A 17,815-nucleotide genomic window follows, 5' to 3' on the forward strand; every position below is an offset into this window, starting at 1 on the left:
GCTCATCAAAATCAATTGTATTATGAACTAAGGTTCAATTGCAGTATCTCTGCTTACTGCATGGGGCAGAAAAAATTCAGGTCGAGTTTGAAAAAGCACCTTGTAAGCAGCGCTGATTTGATCTGGAAATGAGTGACATACAGTGAACATGGGATGCCAAAATGCAGTGTTTACAGTTTACACTTTTCAGATTGGAATTACCCTTTAATATTGCACATTTGAGTACAACATATTTTTAAAAAAAGAAAAATGACCGGAAGACACCTTCTTATCTTGATTTTAAGGGAGGATGAGTGGGCTAAGTTTTCTTTCAGTTTGCAGCAGAAGGGAATGGCCACATTAGTAATAAAGTTTTGTATCCTATCTTCCATACCAGTGTTATAGAAATAATAAATAATGTACTCGAGAGTTCTGTACTAAAGTCAGAGAAGTAGAGGGGAAAAGAAATTGAGAGGTAGCTAGTGGGGAGGAAGAAATGTTGGGTTTCAGATAGGGTTGCAAAAAGAGATGATGAATTCATAATGCAGAGCGATATAGAAAGGCTGTTCCAGATGGTACAAGAAGGTTCTTGTGTCGTTCTTGGCTGGATTGTTTGACAGGACAGGAAGGAGGCCAGTACCAGGGGGTGGATGGGGCATGAAGGCCTATGAAGTAGGTTGGATAAAATCCATGGAGCAGTTTTGAACAAAGCTCTTTCCTTTCGCTTCAGAGGCAGTGATATCCATGCTTAACGGTGGGTCTGCTTGATAGTAACTGAGACTGGGGATAAAAACTTACCTGGCAGTGCATATACCCTTCCTGAAAAGCTACTGGTTATCTGTCTTACTTTTAAAACTCTGAAAGGCCTTTTTAGTGAAGGTGAGCTGGGCATAGATGTCAGCAGTGCTATTGGAAATAGCTGCTATCCACAGTTGTTTTTTGGTGGCACCATAATCTGGCTCTTTAGGGGCAGTATTTTACCAAATCCCCAGCATTTGCTTTCATGGGATTGTGGCTTTTTACATTTTGCTTCCAAAGCCTTTAATTTAGTTTGCCTTTTAAAAATCCACCCCGACAAAAGGCATGCAACTTTGTAAGCATTTATTAACACGTTTGATAGATTCCTCTCTAAGATAAATGTGTAGTACATAGGATGAAGCAACATGTCAGTTGCTTCTGAAACAAAATGCCAGCGTCCCAATTAATTTGCAAATGGAAAATATCTTCCTTTGATGAATGTACAAAGTGCTGCTGCTAAAGGCCAATCGATATTTCATACCATAACTGCTGCATACTTGTTACATGCCTAAATGGATCAGAGAAGGTTGAATGACATAGCTTATTCCAAAATATCTATTTTTTTTCTTTTAAGCACTGCTATGAAGAATTTTAGGGAGGTTCTCAATCACTGGGCACTGACCAAACGTAATTTGGTCCTCTTGCCCCCTAGTCTCTCTGATGGTGCCATTGGCATTTTCAAAATTGAAGTGAATGTGGGCTGGGCTCTTGGAAGGCAGTCAAATGCCTGCTTCCATTCTTTACACCCTATGTTAGGCTCTGAATGCCTGGTATTGCAGCTAGCGCCTGGCATTCTCGCCAAGTGTAAATGAGTCCTCCTCAATGCAGATAAGGTCATAAAACTGTAGATTAGATATTGTAGTAATACTTCTCCATTTGAAATGGCTCATTGATTAATACACAATAAAAGTTAGATGGCTTATAGCGTAGACCAGGTGGTTCAGCTGCTACATAATTTCTATAGATTGATAGATATTGCACCTTATAGAATTTTGACCTGATTTTTCCCCCCTTTCCTTCTTTGTCATTTTTAAACTCTCACACCCTAGTAATAAGAGTTGACAGGGTGATCATGAAGCTCCTGACTAGCAGCACTGTTATATAAACCTGCTGGATTACACTAAGAGGTTTACCTTGGTTTCATTTTTACACCATTCCTCATACCAAATAGATGAGAACCATTTAGTCTGCAGTCTTGTGAGGTGAGTAAAATGGATACAGTATCTGCCTCCTCTGGGATTCAAATTTGACTTTTCTTTGCCAAAAAGGAAAAAAAAAAAAAAAGATTTAATAGCAAGGCTGTTGCTGTACTGTCACATCCTCTGGTTAATGTCTAAGCTGACAATATCCCATGGTAATGCCGCAGAACAAGCAGGAAGATGCAAATGCCCCAATGAGATCCATTCAATAAATCTAAATAAATAAATAAAATTAAAATAAATACAGATGAGCTGGAGACAGGAAGGAAATCTGAGAGCTTGCCTCAGAGAAATGTTGCAAAACTAGGCTAAAGCTATGGAATAGGGTTCAGTCAATCTAGCAGGATGAATGTTGGTCCCAGTGTAATGGCTTGTTTGAAGTCATTCTACATAGGGGTGCTTCAAATGTACTATTATGAATGAAGCCTCCTTTTATGGTTCTCATCTTTTATTGTCCCCAGTCTTTACCCTGTACTTAATTTGAGTTATTCCAAAATATCCTTTGTGGCTGCAGGAACTTCTCCCTTGAAAGGAAAAGGGGAAAAAATAGTATAGCAACATAACCCATTATCACAGTTGGTAGTCTCAAGAGGAAGGCCAAGGATTAACTGAGCCATGGAGACTGAATTAGCCTCATGTCTATAAAGGTTTCTGCTCCACAGCCCTGCCACAGCCATGCCTGCTACGTGGACTTAGCCTATTTTGCTGAGGGCTCCTGTCTTCATGGTTGTGGTCCTGCACCTTTCACAAACGCTAAATTCACTGGATAGGTTTGTAATCTGCTGTGTACTTTGGACAACTGTGGCATGCTCCTTAAACTGAGCATATAGCCTGGAGTGAGTTTTGGCTCAAAATCGTGTCCTCACAAACCACATTTTATAAACAGTCTCTTGATTTCCATTAGTTATACCCATCTATCTGGGATGCCATTCTTCACTCAAAAGCCAGTCAGCCTCCTCTTAAGCTGGAGGCTCTGGGCAGTGGTGGGTTAATGAGAAAGGGAGCCTCTGCTAATGCTGAAAGCGTGCTCTCCATTGCAGACGTCTCTGTTGTCTCTGTGCCAGCCCTGACGTATTGGTATTAAATGCCTCCGTTCATGGGATCACACCTGCTTACACTTAAGTGCCAAAAAATGAATATTTGAGCAATGAAGGAATGGAGGTTATGAAAGGAATGTGCCGGGAATTGTGTCTTTATCACAGTGCAGCTAAGCAGCTTCGAGAGAGGTGTGTTGCCTTGTAGAATTGGTTACTTGCTTGTGAAGTTATTTGTTATCCTCTTGGATCTTTCCTCCTGTGAAGTCCTATTTGGTGGATTTTTTTTTTTTAATTATCATTTATATTGTAACAGTACTTAGAGGCCAACCAGGTTGGAACCCCGTTGTGCTAGGCACTGTACAGACCTATAGAAAATGACAGACCCTGCCCAAGGAGCTAACACTCTATTTTTTTCCCCAGAGAACTTGTAGTACTGGCAGAACGTAGGTAGGAGAGTTCCCTTGTTAACAAGCTCATATTGTGCAGGTTAGGAGAAAAGAATAATCTCATACCAATCTTGCCAACTCTCTCAGTTATGGCATGAGTTTCCTGATATTTGATTTGTTTCTTAAAGCCCCAGCTCTTGGAGTCATGGGGCTACATGAGAATTTCAGCTTACATTGAAGGAAAGAAAAAAAAAAGTTAATCCCTCAAGGTTGTGGAGAAAAGTTTGAAAACATGACATCTAAAGGCTCAAAAACCAGAAGGTGAATAAAAAGAAGCCAAAATGTATTCTTTTTTAAAATCTCAAGATTTTTAAGCCAATCTCTTGATTTTTGAGGACCTGACTTGTGATGTTGGAACACTTGGGGTTGGCAATGCTGTGGTCCACCCACCGTTATCTGTATATTCCATCTTCTGCACTGCGCACAGCTTCACCTCCTCTAATCTCTGTTTGTATGTACAGTTATAAATCGTTTCTCTGCATGTACCTCTTGGTGTTGTGGAAAGGAGACAATAACTGGTGCTACATATGTATTTGCATCACTCTGCCTGCCGAGGTTTGGTTTAGCTGATGTCAGCTAGTTTACAGCGAAGCCTTGTCTTGACAACAGGGCCGCTTGCCATTTTACAATGAACACCTTTACAAGTTCACAATTAAAAGTACTGTAGCAAGTAAAAAATGCTACACATAGGGTGTAGAACTGAGACTACCAGGGTATTCCCTTGTAGGCCCCAAATTTAAGTAGCTTGTCTTTTTTTAAAAAAAACAACCTAATATTTATTGAAAGAGTACAAACTGTGAAAAGGCATTTATCAAATCTAATTAACTTCACTTGTACTAATGTAGGGTGTAGTTAGAAACATAGCTGATTAATTTAAAGTATGATTTTTAAACCTATGTCCTTTTAAAAAGGGTCTAATCTTCAATATATCAGAAAAGATTACTTTACTAATTTCAGAAGAACATACAGCAGAGATAGAAGGGGGCCTGAGATGGGTGACTGAAATGGTTAGAGACATGGAGAGACTTCCATATTAGGAAAGACTGAAAAGATTAGAACTGTTTAGATTAATGGAGAGATTAATAAAAGGGGATGTAATAGAGGCTTACAAAATAATGAATAATACACATTGAAAGCAAATAAAAGGAAGTACTTTTTTACATAATGCATAGTAAACCTATGGAACTCACTGCCAGAAGATAGTGAGGCCAAGATCTTGGTAGAATTTAAAAAGGATTAGCTATTTATGTGGATATGAAAACATGTTCCCAGTTATGCAAGATGAGAGAAAAACAATTAGAAGGGATACAAATTTTCTTGCTTCAGGGCATAGATTAACTATTCTTCTGAAGCATCTGGTACTTTCCACTGTCAAACAGCATACCAGACTAGATGGACTAATGGTCTGATCTGTGATGGCAGCTCCTATCTTCCTATAGATATTACTTTCTTAAAAGCTGCTGGTGAGATAATTGATCTGGTTGCTTTAGGAATGTCATTCTAACTTTTCAATGCAATTGTTTTCTCATGCTCCCTATTGTTTCTTGTTGATTGTAAACTCTTTGAGGGAGGGGCCATCTTTTTGTTCTGTGTTGTACAGTGCTTAGCACAATGCCCCTCCTCCCCCCGGCCCCACAAAACAAATAATAACGAATGAAAAGAATAGACTTTCCAGATTATAGTTCCTGGAGGGAAATGTTGTGATGGTGAATTACATTCTAAAATCTGTCTTTGAAGGGTCATTTTGGGTCTAATTTGGTTCAAAATGAGGTTTCGTTTAATTTTTTAAAATCAAATTTATACCAATAGAAATCTGTCTATGAACTGAAAATATGCAAACAAATAAACAAATAAAGTTCCCTGTAGTTTGCAACGTGAACAGTGTAGCTTTCTGCTAGTGTGTGAGACTTTCAGTGTAATTGACTAGACAAGACTGTAATCAAAACTGCAGCTGAGTAGTAGTCGGTTTTCATCGTCCAAGTTGAGAGAACTGCAAAATGTAAACATACAGCATAATAAGGTAAAAATAAATTGAATTTTAAAAATATGGAGTTTATTTATAATCTCAAAGCATTGCTTATGACTGAGATAAGGAAATTTGCTGATTCAATATGTAATTTTTTAAAAATTTTTTTTGCACAGAGAGTAATGTAGCATTTAAGCCTGTGAAGATGATCTGAAAAATATGATGATTGGCTTAACGTGAAGCACAGGGTGGTTAGTGGAAGTTTTCTCTCCTAAGCTAAAGTCTAGATTGGACAGTCATAAAATGCTGGCCAGATTAGTTCAAAACAGTGTTTGATGTTTTGCCAGAAAGAGCAAGAGATTTTCAAGCATGCATATCTCTGTCCTCTGTGGAGCATTTAGAAATCTTGGATTTGCTTGGTCAGTAAATTTTCACTGATGCATAGTAATAAACCACATTTCACTTGATTTGTGCCTACTAGAATTATCTTTCACTAGCTGCCTCAGCCTGAACACACTGATAAGTGTTTATTTGCTAATATTTTATCTGAGTATCATGGAGTGCAGCTCTGGCTGTTAGAATGTATCGAGCCATTTATTAGGTGGTGGATTATTACAACTGATACTGAATTGAGGAAACTGGCATGCAGCTCTGCAAAATATCCTCTATTTTTAGGTTCAGACCCCTAGTCTGATCTTTGACATTCATATCCCATATATGCTCTGCATTAGCATGTCATTTCATCAGCAGCATCTGATCGCAGCAGAATAGCATCTCATGACGTTAATTGCAGATATTTCATTATCTGACTTTGAGACATGGCGACACCTCGTCTCTTATGCTGTATGTGGAGCCTGGAGTGTGAAATCAAATCCAGAACCCTAGCATATGCTTGCTGTTGGCAGCCAGTCTTCTCGAACAGAACACTGCTGACCAAATGCCATTGGATCTTTGGCACAGTGGACTATTTTCTTGTTCATGTATGGATGTTGGCGTACGTAGTGGGGACTCCATTTTAAGAGGCAAAATTGTATGTTTTGTCAATGTGAATTGTATAAATATAGTTTGTTATACAGACAAATTAGACTCCTGTACCATGAGTGGAAGGGATGGATTATGTCTGTGAGTCTGAGACACTGCGATGTTTATTTCTGGGTCTTTGTGTTATGGAAACAAATCAATAAATTCTCTCTCCATTAATAATAATAGCCGTAATTTTTTAAAATGCAGTTTTCAAGTGAAGACAGCACTGATTGGAGGTGTTGGAGGCAGATAGGTATGGCACAGATCCTGGCAATGGAGCCTTCAAACTTGGAAAAACCACCTCCAGGATGAGACAGGGATTCCATGTCCATGGCTAATCAAATGTGTACAGCTTTTACTGAGACTGTCAATGAGAGGGTCAATTGTAATGGTGGCTTTTGGGATATGGACACTTGTCCATTGGGGACTGGCCTGAAACCCATTGACTGTGACCCACCGAGTTTCACAGAAGCCACCAAACAGCTAGCAGATGGGGATGACTTGGGCCAGATAATATCCAGCGGAGTAGAGGTGAAGTCTCTCTTGCTGTACCTGAGCCATGTGGTCCCCATGTTGAGAATTATATTGTGGAAAACTCCAAAAGGAATTCTCTTGTTAAACAGTGGGGGAAAATTTTCTAGCAGTGGTTTTATTATGCCACATGCAGTTCTTATAACTCAGTCTGATTGTTTGCCTGTAAAATCTTTAGTTATGTTTAATATAGTTAGCAGTGTAATTTAATCTAGATGAGCTCCTGGGAGCAAGGACCTTTGCTTGTAAAGTGTCCCACACAGACTCTAGCTCTTGGTGAGTTCCAAGTAAACACTCACACACTTTGTGAAGTAAGAGGACTGTTTACGAAGGCTGGGAGGAAAGAAAGAATGCAGTTATGCTAGGCACAATTGCTTTGAGGTTAGTTACAAAAGGAAAATAGAGAATTCCAAATTATGTCCCAAGGAGTCATTCCAAAAGAAAGAACAAAGCCGCTCCCTCAGGGTTCCTTTGGTTTAGTACTCGAATTGCCTCTAAGCTTACTCTTGTCTGGGAGGGACATAGTCTCATAGTTCTGCCATGTCAGATCTTGGTCTTCCTCTGGTATTCTGGGCACTGCCCACTGTTCATATTGGGGACCTCTTTGTGTTGTTACCTTGTTACGCTGCTGGTCCACATCCTCTGCTGGGCTTCAGTAAGTGACAGCCTATGTGATCCTCAGAGTGAGTCTTTTCCTACCCTTAGTTCCTTGCTTGCCCTCAGCTCCTGCTGTTCCCCCAGCATTTGCGCTGCTGGTTACACAACCTGCTCCTCACTGGCTCCCCTGGGCTTTTACTCTTAGCTGTCTGGTTTATGCTACTCGGTTAGCTAGTTTACTAAACTGCCTTATATCAACCTAGCTGTGGAAGTGTCTTCACTTAAATTTGGTGCCCGCCTCTCTACACCGATTTAGTTACACCTTCCCGAGCACTGTAGACAAGTGGTGGGCAACCTGCGGCCCATCAGAGTAATCTGCTGGCGGGCCGCAAGACAGTATGTTTACGCTGACCATCCACAGGCACGGCCACGCACAGCTCCCAGTGGCTGCGGTCCGCTGTTCCCAGCCAATGGGAGCTGCGGGAAGTGGCACAGGCCGCAGGGACGTGCTGACCGCTGCTTCCCGCAGCTCCTATTGGCCGGGAACTGCAAACCGTGGCCACTGGGAGCAGTGGGCAGATGTGCCTGCGGATGGTCAAGGGTGGCAATTTTGCAACAGAAAAGCTTCAAAAACAGACTCCAATGAGAAACTGCTGAGCTTGAATTAATATGCAAACTAGATACCATTAACTTGGGTTTGAATAGAGACAGGGAGTGGCTGGGTCATTACACATATTGAATCTATTTCCCTATGTTAAGTATCCTCACACCTTCTTGTTAACTGTCTAAATGGGCCATCTTGATTATCACTGCAAAAGTTTTTTCTCCTGCTGATAATAGCTCATCTTAATTAATTAGCCTCTTACCGTTTGTATGGCAACTTCCACCTTCTGTATATGTATATATCTATCTTCTTACTATATGTTCCATTCTATGCATCCGATGAAGTGGGCTGTAGCCCACGAAAGCTTATGCTCTAATAAATGTATAGTCTCTAAGGTGCCACAAGTACTCCTGTTCTTTTTACATTAAAGATTGTGAGATGCTCAGGTGCTACAGTGATTAGGTTCTTTTTTTTTTTTTTCCCTTTTGGTTTTTGAGCCTTTTGGGGGTCATTGTCTGCAATCATGAGGGCTGGAAACTTACTTCCTTTAGTTCTGATTCTTGTGCAATCACATGACTTCAGGAACTGGGGCTTTGAGAAGAACACCAAATAACTTGAAGCTTGCAATAAAATTGCAGGAGCTGGCAATTACTGGGTGTGCATTAGCCTGGAATTGTGGACTACTGCATTAGAAAGAGCTATATCGGAGCAATCTAAGTAAGTGACAGAACAAATTTCAGTTGCTCTTTAACTTACCAACACTGAGCCCCCGCTCCTCCACCTCCTGTAGATTTCCTTCAGATATGCAGCACTCTGTGCTATGTATCCATACACAGGGTAGTGTCCTAAATGCTCATCTTTGTGATAGGCTGGGCCTTAATTTCGAGAGCCGTGGACTGGAGTCTTAAATCTGTTTGTTCCTTTACTGTCTTTGTGCTAGACACTTGAATGTGAGTATGAAATGGATGTTTTGGTAGAAAATCTCATGATTCAATACAATTTGTATCAGATTAATGAAACACATAAGAGTTTTCCATTCTGTAATTATTCAAAAGAAGGGCATCTGAGATGGTGTGGGAGAGGAGAGTGCATTTTACTGTAAGGTCACGCTAACATGCAGAGGCAGCCTTAGGTGCTGCTAAATGGCCTTACTGCAGTATTTGCCAGTCAAGTCTCATTTACATGCAGAATGAAGGCAAATGGCCAGTGAGCACACAGTATGTTTTTAAGAAGCCACCTGGTGTAACAGAGGGATGATTTTGTCAGGATAAGCAAACAGTTTGGTATAATTTATTAATCGAGCCATGCAAATGCCGAGTTGGTGTTCCAGCAGGAATAAGCCAGATGTAATCTCCAGCGCTGCTGCCTGGCCTCCGATTCAAGTGGCAAAAAAACTCAAATGAACTGGAGCTTGTAAATTAATTGAGTGCTGCTAGGGCCTGATTCTGTGAGATGCTGTTAGCCTTCTCCTCAGTGGGAGGAGAGACCATTCAGAAGCTCAGAGTGTTGGTGCCTTAGGCCAAAATTTTCAAACGTGGTTGCTTAAAGTTAGGCATTTACTTACGTGGCCTAGCTTTCAGAGGTGCTGAGCTTTAGCAGTTCTCATTGGTTTCACTCGGAAATTTTGGGTGCTTAGCTCCCCTGAAAACTAAGTCAGTTATTTAGGTGCTTAAATATAGAATCAGGTGGCTAACGATTGGGGCGCAAGTGTGAGACTATTGGCTTTAGTAATAAACAGAAGAATAAAATGCTTTTGGGTTTGCTGCAAATCACAAATGCGTAAAGATCTCACCATGCTTGCTGCTTTTTTATACCTGCCACAAATTATTCCCAGCCATCAGAGCCTTCCGATGAGATGTCAAAGGTGTTCTATAAAGATGTGAACAAAACATGAACTAAATATATTTCTCTGTGTTGATTGCCCTAAATAACAAGAGGTATAAAGTAAACAATCAACTTAATGTTTACTTAAATCCGGTTTCCCCTTGTTTGTTTCCAAGTTGTGTTGGACAGTTCCATTCTTCTGACCATCCCAACTTCTGTCCTTCTGTGATGTCACCACAGGCCCTTCAGTCGTGGGGGCAAATGGGAGCTAGCCTAAAGTGGGATCAGAAAAAAGTTTTTAAAACATATATCTTTATCACATGGCTTAATTCCATATGGTATATAATAATATTATCAAAACCTCCACTTATCTGTCTAGGCCAGCTGCACAGTCCAGCAAGGCTGAGTGCTACTAGGTTAGCTGTGACAGCACAGAACTGTGCATTGTGACACATGCAGCAAAGCAAAACTCACCAGTCTCCATTTCAAGGGGGACTCCAGGATTTATATTAAACAAAAAACACCTCACATATTGTTTATTATTAAGGCTGCAAGTCTGTCATGGAGGTCACGGAAGTAGAAGATTCCATGACTTTCCGTGACCTCCGTGATTTCTGCAGTGTCTGGTGGTGGCTCAGGGGCTGCCCGACCTGGTGTGGGAGGGGGAGGGGGTTGGGAGGTGCCAGGGGGCGCTTACCTCAGGATGGGGGGGCTCCCTGGCTCCAACTGGCATTGCCCTGCAGTTCCTCCTAGGTGGAGGAGCCAGGGGGTTCTGCGCTCTGCCCGCAGGCCCCACCCCCACAGCTCCCATTGTCTGTGGTTCCCGGCCAATGGGAGCTGCGCAGCTGGTGCTTGTGGCGGGATCAGCACATGAAGCCCCCTGGCCCCTCTGCTGCCTAGGAGCTGCAAGGACACGCGGAGCTGGGTAGGGAGCCTCTGTCAGCCCTGCAAACCTCCACCCCACAGCACCAACGGGAGTCCCGGGCCACCTCTCCCAGCACCCGTGCCACTCCCAGACCACCCCCGCGCCGAGCATCCACGGCACCCCACCCACATTTTAGTTAGGGGTATATAGTAAAACTAATGGACGGGTCATGGGCCGTGAATTTTTGTTTACTGTCCATGACCTGTCCGTGATTTTACTAAAAACAGCTGTGACTAAAACGTAGCCTTATTTGTAATTGGTATGGTGCTGAATGCCTCATTTAACTCTTAGCATTTATAATATAATATAGAGAACTTCTCATGAGTAGATCTCAAAGTTTTACAAAGGAGGTCAGTATCATTATTCCCCATTGTACAGATGGGAAAATGGAGGCACAGAGTAGTGAAAAAAATTGCCCAAAGTCAACCAGTGGGCCTGTGTCAGAGCTGGGAGTAGATCCCAGATCTCCTGACTACCAGTCTAGTGCCATATCCATTAGATCACACTTCAGTACACAAAAGTATATTTGCTTAGCCTGTGATCAGATCTGCAAGGATGACCCTTTGCATTGATGCCAATCATTACTGACTTCAGTGGGGTTCTGTGCAGGTTCAGGGCTTTGCAAAGAGACTTGCAAGATTGGGGAATTAATATGCATTTATGGTGACAAGGTCAAATTTAAGTTACTTTTAAATAATATACTTTGAAGTCTCGTAATATTTGGTGTTTTTCTTAAAGCCCCAGATCATGGAGTCATGGGATCATGAGAGAATCTGAGCTTTCATTAAAAAAAAAAAAAAAAAGGCGAATTTCTAGTCATTGTTGAGAAAACCTTTAAAACATGAACCATGAAAAACTTAAAAATCAGAAGACAAATTAAAAAAACCCATCCAAATATAGTATTTTTAAAAAGCTTATGATTTTTAACCCAATTTCATGATTTTTGTATACTTGGGACTGGCAATACTCCTGCATGAATGTATGACATTTAAAGGTAGGGTAAATGATACAAGGATGGAAACAATTCCACATGAGGAAAGTACTGGAAGTCACAAGGGGAAAGCCTTCCTGTACCCTTGTTAAAACATATACTGATTTATATTTTCCATCGTGTTGTGTAGTGTAGGAGCAAGGCACAAGGCCACTCAGAGTAGGCAGCAGGGGACAGGTAAATATAATGTTATTACTTGACTGAGACATTAATAAGAGTACATTGCAGGAGATACAACATTACAAAGACAGTCAGACAAGCAATAATTGTTCATTCTATTGTAAGTTCAACGGAACAGAATGTTTAAGCAGAACCTGTGATGCAAATCAGCCATTGCTATCTTCTAACAAACGATGAGTTTTGGTGAAATGAAATGGAAATGTTCATGCAAATCCCTTTTAATAAGAAAACAAGTCTTTCATAATACTTTGTCAACTCAGCTATGGCCTGATATTGAAAAGTTGTAAAAACAAGCTTTTAAAAAACTTAAGCCCAATAAAAATGTTTCCATACTTAAAAATTTAAAAAATCCAATGAACGGAGTCAATTTAAAACACATAAAAATCCCATTCAGTGTTTGAACCTCAGGGTGGGTAAATAAATAATTATCACCACTTACAGATGGAGAAACTGAGGCAGAGAGCTTTAGGTGACCAAAGGTGTGAGTTTTCACATTTTATATATATATATATATATATATATATATATATATATATATATATATATATATATGTATAATTTGCAATTATATAATGTAAAATTTGTGCTAAAGATACAATCATTAAGGCTACGATTTTGTCATGGAAATTTTTAGTAAAAGTCACGGACAGGTCACGGCTTTTTGAATTTTTGTTAATTGCCCGTGACCTGTCCTGGACTTTTACTAAAAATTTCCATGACAAAACAGGGAGGAAGGAGGGTGCAAGCACCGTGCCCTACTGTGGCTCTGAGCTGGGAGGGACCCCCACCTGTGGTGGCTGGGGAGCTGTGGGGGATTCCTCCCCGCTGCCCCAGCGGCTGGGGAGCTGCAGGGGGATTCCCCCCAGCCAGCCGTTGTGGCAGGAGGTACCCTGCAACTCCCGGCCACCACAGGAGGTGGGAATACCCTGCAGCTCCCTGCAGCTGTGGGCTGAAGTCACGGAGATCTGCGGAAGTTACGGACTCCACAACCTCTGTAACCAAATCGTAACCTTAATTATCAGTTGTGCTTCCTTAGTACACCTCAGTGTAAATGTTATTGCTGTTTAATACAATTAAGTATTTGTCAGTTAGGAGCATGCCTACATTTATATGTCAGCTTACGGGAAAAAATGTTCAGCTTAACTTGGGAGTTTAGAAATATATTAACTTTCAGATCTGAGTGACACTAGGGCAAATTCTGTACAATAAACTCTCACTAAAGTGGAGGAAAAAACAGTTTAAAAGATCTTAAAGCAACTATCTGTAATTCAGCATGAAAACATTAGAACAACATTTTGAAGACACCGTGACCAACATTTTCTAAAATAGTTGGGCTTCTAAAATCATATTTAGATACCCTACCAATTTTCAAAATTGCTGATCATCCAGCAGCTCCCAAGTTTCTCAGACAGGTGCGTACATTTGAATTTAGGAGCTTATCTTTAGGCTCCTATTTTTGAAAATCTTGGCCCCTGAGCATAGCTCACGAGAGAGGCAAATACAGTTCCCATCATGTCATGTCCCATCATGACAAAAAATAAAATAAATATTAGGATATTCACTCTTTAATACAATTTTGTTAAGGTATTTGTCTGTGAAACCATTTCTCACCTAGTGCTTAAACACACTGGGATGTTATCTTGCAAACACATACACACCTTAATAACTTCACTCACGTGAGTTGTGATGGGACTACTTAAGTGAGTAAAGTTATTCATGTGCTTGATTACTGGATTGGAGCCTGTCAGTATTGGAGCTGTGCTCAGAGAAGAGAGACAAATCAGTGTTATGTATAGTGCATATTTCATGGCAAGGTAATTAAAATACTTTACAGAAAGCAGAACTTGTAGAACTTGTCTGTCACTGCAGATACATCATATCTTTATAAAATCATAGAAATGTAGGGCCGGAAGGGACCTTGAGAAGTCATCTAGTCCAGCCCTCTACTCTAAGGCAGGACCAAGTAAACTTAGACCATCCTTGACAGATGTTTGTCTAACGTATTCTTAAAACCCTCCAAGAATGGGGATTCCACAGCTTTCCTTGAAAGCCTATTCCAGTGCTTAATTATCCTTATAATTAGAAAGTTTTTCCTACTATGCAACCTAAATCTCCCTTACTGCAGATTAAGCCAATTACTTCTTGTCCTACATTCAGTGGACATGGAGAACAATTGATTACTGTCCTCTTTATAACAGCCCTTAATATATTTGAACAGTGTTATCAGGTCCCCCATCCGTCGTCTTTTCACAAGACTAAACATGCCCAGTTTTTTTAACTTTTCCTTATAGGTCAAATTTGCTAAATCTTTTACCATTTGTGTTGCTCTCTCCAATTTGTCCGCATCTTTTCTAAGTGTGGTTCCCAGAAATGAACATAGTACTCCAGCTGAGGCTCACCAGTGCCGAGTAGAGTAGACAATTACCTCCCCTGTCTTACATATGATGCTTATGTTAATACATCCCAGAATATTAGCTTTTTTTGCAGCTGTATCACATTGTTGACTTGTATTCAAATCGTGATCCACTATAACCCCCAGATCCTTTTCAGCAGTACTACTGCCTAACCAGTTGTTGCTCATTTTGTAGTTGTGCATTTGATGATGATCTGATCATAAATTTAGTATTAGTATATAAGGATGACAACATATTACAAGGTGCTGCTGGGCATATAGATCTAAGCTTGAAGAAAAAATGGATTATTATTTTCTAGGGTTGTCAAGCGATTTAAAATTTTTTTATCATGATTAATCGTACAATTAAAACAATCACGCTGTTAAACAATAATTGAATACCATTTATTTAAATATTTTTGGATGTTTTCTATATTTTCAAACGTATTGATTTCAGTTACAACACACAATAGAAAGTGTACAATGCTCACTTTATATTTATTTTTGATTACAAGTACTTGCACTGTGAAAAAACAAACAAAAGAAATAGTATTTTTCAATTCACCTAATACAAGTACTGTGGTGCAATCTCTTTGTCATAAAAGTTGAACTTACAAATGTAGAATTATGTACAAAAAATAACTGCATTCAAAAATAAAACAATGTAAAGCTTTATAGCCTGCAAGTCTACTCAGTCTTACTTCTTGTTCAGCCAATTGCTCAGACAAACAAGTTTGTTTACATTTGCAGGAGATAATGCTGCCCGCTTCTTGTTTACAATGTCACCTGAAAATGAGAACAGGCATTCTCATGGCACTGTTCTAGCCGGCATCGCAAGATATTTACGTGCCAGATGTGCTAAAGATTCATATGTCCCTTCATGCTTCAACCACCGTTCCAGGGGACATGCGTCCATGTTGATGACGGGTTCTGCTCGATAACAATCCCAAAGGAGTGCGGACCAACGCATGTTCATTTTCATTACTTGAGTCAGATGCCACCAGCAGAAAGCTGATTTTCTTTTTCGGTGGTTCGGGTTCTGTAGTTTTCTCATCGGAGTGTTGCTCTTTTAAGAGTTTTGAAAGCATGCTCCACACCTCATCCTTCTCAGATTTTGGAAGGCACTTCAAATTCTTAAACCTTGGGTCAAGCGCTGTAGCTATCTTTAGAAATTTCACATTGGTATCTTCTTTCATTGCAAATCTGACAAAATGCCAAGTGTTCTTAAAACAAACAACGTGCTGGGTCATCATCTGAGACTGCTATAACATGAAATACATGGCAGAATGTGGGTAAAACAGAGCAGGAGACATACTGTTCTCCCCCAAGGAGTTCAGTCACACATTTAATTAACGCATTATTTTTTTAACGAGCGTCATCAGCATGGAGGCATGTCTTCTGCAATGGTGGCTGAAACATGAAGGAGCATACGAATGTTTAGCATGTCTGGCACATAAATACCTTGCAATGCCAGCTACAAAAGTGCCATGCAAACGCCTGTTCTCACTTTCAGGTGACATTGTAAATAGGAAGAGGGCAGCATTATCTCCTGTAAATGTAAACCAACTTGTTTGTCTTAGCGATTGGCTGAAGAAGAAGTAGGACTGAGTGGACTTGCAGGCCCTGAAGTTTTACATTGTTTTGTTTTTGAGTGCAGTTACGTAACAAAAAAAATCTATATTTGTAAGTTGCATTTTCATCACATTTTCATCACTACAGTACTTGTATGAGGTGAATTAAAAAATACTCTCTTTTGTTTCTTTTACAGTGCAAATATTTGTAATCAAGAATAATATACACTTTGATTTCAGTTACGACACAGAATACAATATATATGAAAATGTAGAAAAACATCCAAAATATTTAATAAATTTCAATTGATATTCTATTGTTTAACAGTATGATTAAAACTACGATTTAATCGCGATTAATTTTTTTGAGTTAATCACATGAGTTAACTGTGATTAATAGACAGCCCTATTATTTTCTTAATATATGTGGTTACATAATTAAAGGCTGTGTTGTAGTGTGTATACATGAGAGGTCAGAGCTAAGATTGTGCACAATTTTTGCATTTCCTGGCTTGAGTGCTTCACTATGCAAACTTAATGATCTGTTAACGATGGTTTTTTTTGCATGGATTTTGTATCTTTTGTGTGGACAGTTCCTTTACACAATGATTTGTGCTCTTCTTATGCCAGTTTATGAACATGCATAGCTAATGTGAAACCAGTTTTAAAACACCAAGCAAACCCAGAAAACCCCACATGCTCCAGGTGAGTCCGCTTAGTGTAGGTTTTCCAGATAACATGGGAAAGCTAACACTGTATCTGTGTTATAGGAAGTCTTGGTATCATTATCCCACTTGTGTTGTAGAGTCACGCCATGAGGCATTGCACTGCCTAGAATTGTTGCTGTCTAGAAAGGAATAGAGCATTCAGGTCAGAGTTTCTAGTTCACAGACATTATTTATAATGAAAGAAGTCTGAGAGAATACTGTATGCTCAATGGTTCTCAACCAGGGGTACGTGTATCCCTGGAGGCATGCAGAGGTCTTCCAGGGAGTATATCAACTCATCTAGTTATTTGCCTAATTTTACAAAAGGTTACATAAAAAGCAGCAGTGAAGTTAGTACAAACTAAAATTTAACACAGTGACTTGTTTATACTGCTGTATATACTATACGCTGAAATGTAAGTACAATATTTATATTCCAATTGGTTTATTTTATAATAAGGTGGTAAAAATGAGAAGGTAAGCAATTTTTCAGTAATAGTGTGCTCTGACACTTTTATATTTTTGTCTGATTTTGTAAGCAAGTAGTTTTTAAGTGAGGTGAAACTTGGGATTACGCAAGACAAGTCAGACTCCAGAAAGGGGTACAGAAGTCCAGAAAGGTTGAGAGCCACTGTGCAAGAGTAATCTCTGTCATACCAGTTAAATAGTGGGTTAATAGCTGCAGGCTCAGATACTGTAACATTCAGGAGATTTAGGATTGATTGATTACCCTGTAAAAAGACAGCAGCTCTGTGTTTCATGTTATGGTTAATTATATCACAGTTGATGACGTCATACTATGTGCGTGTATAACTGAGAAATGTGCCTATTAGACGAACACTAGGTGCTAGCCGGTTCCAGTTGCTTGTCCATGCCATTCATTTAAGCTGCAAAAAATGTAAAAGTATATAGTTACTCTTAATTTCATTGGGGGTTTGTTAGCTTCTGTATATCTAACTCTTACATTTACAGACTTTTATTACATTACAGGAGTATCATTACCTCATGATTCTTGCCCATAAACAGCACTTGACATTTAAAGAGA

General features: G+C 39.9%; 1 protein-coding gene across 3 annotated transcripts in view; it reads left to right on the plus strand.

The window, feature by feature from the left end:
- Window positions 1-17,815, plus strand: part of TSPAN9 (tetraspanin 9) — a 262,681-nt gene that overhangs the window by 103,055 nt on the left and 141,811 nt on the right. The window lies entirely within an intron of this gene.

This window comes from Chelonia mydas, chromosome 1 (assembly GCF_015237465.2).
Source record: "Chelonia mydas isolate rCheMyd1 chromosome 1, rCheMyd1.pri.v2, whole genome shotgun sequence".
NCBI classification, from domain to species: Eukaryota; Metazoa; Chordata; order Testudines; family Cheloniidae; genus Chelonia; species Chelonia mydas.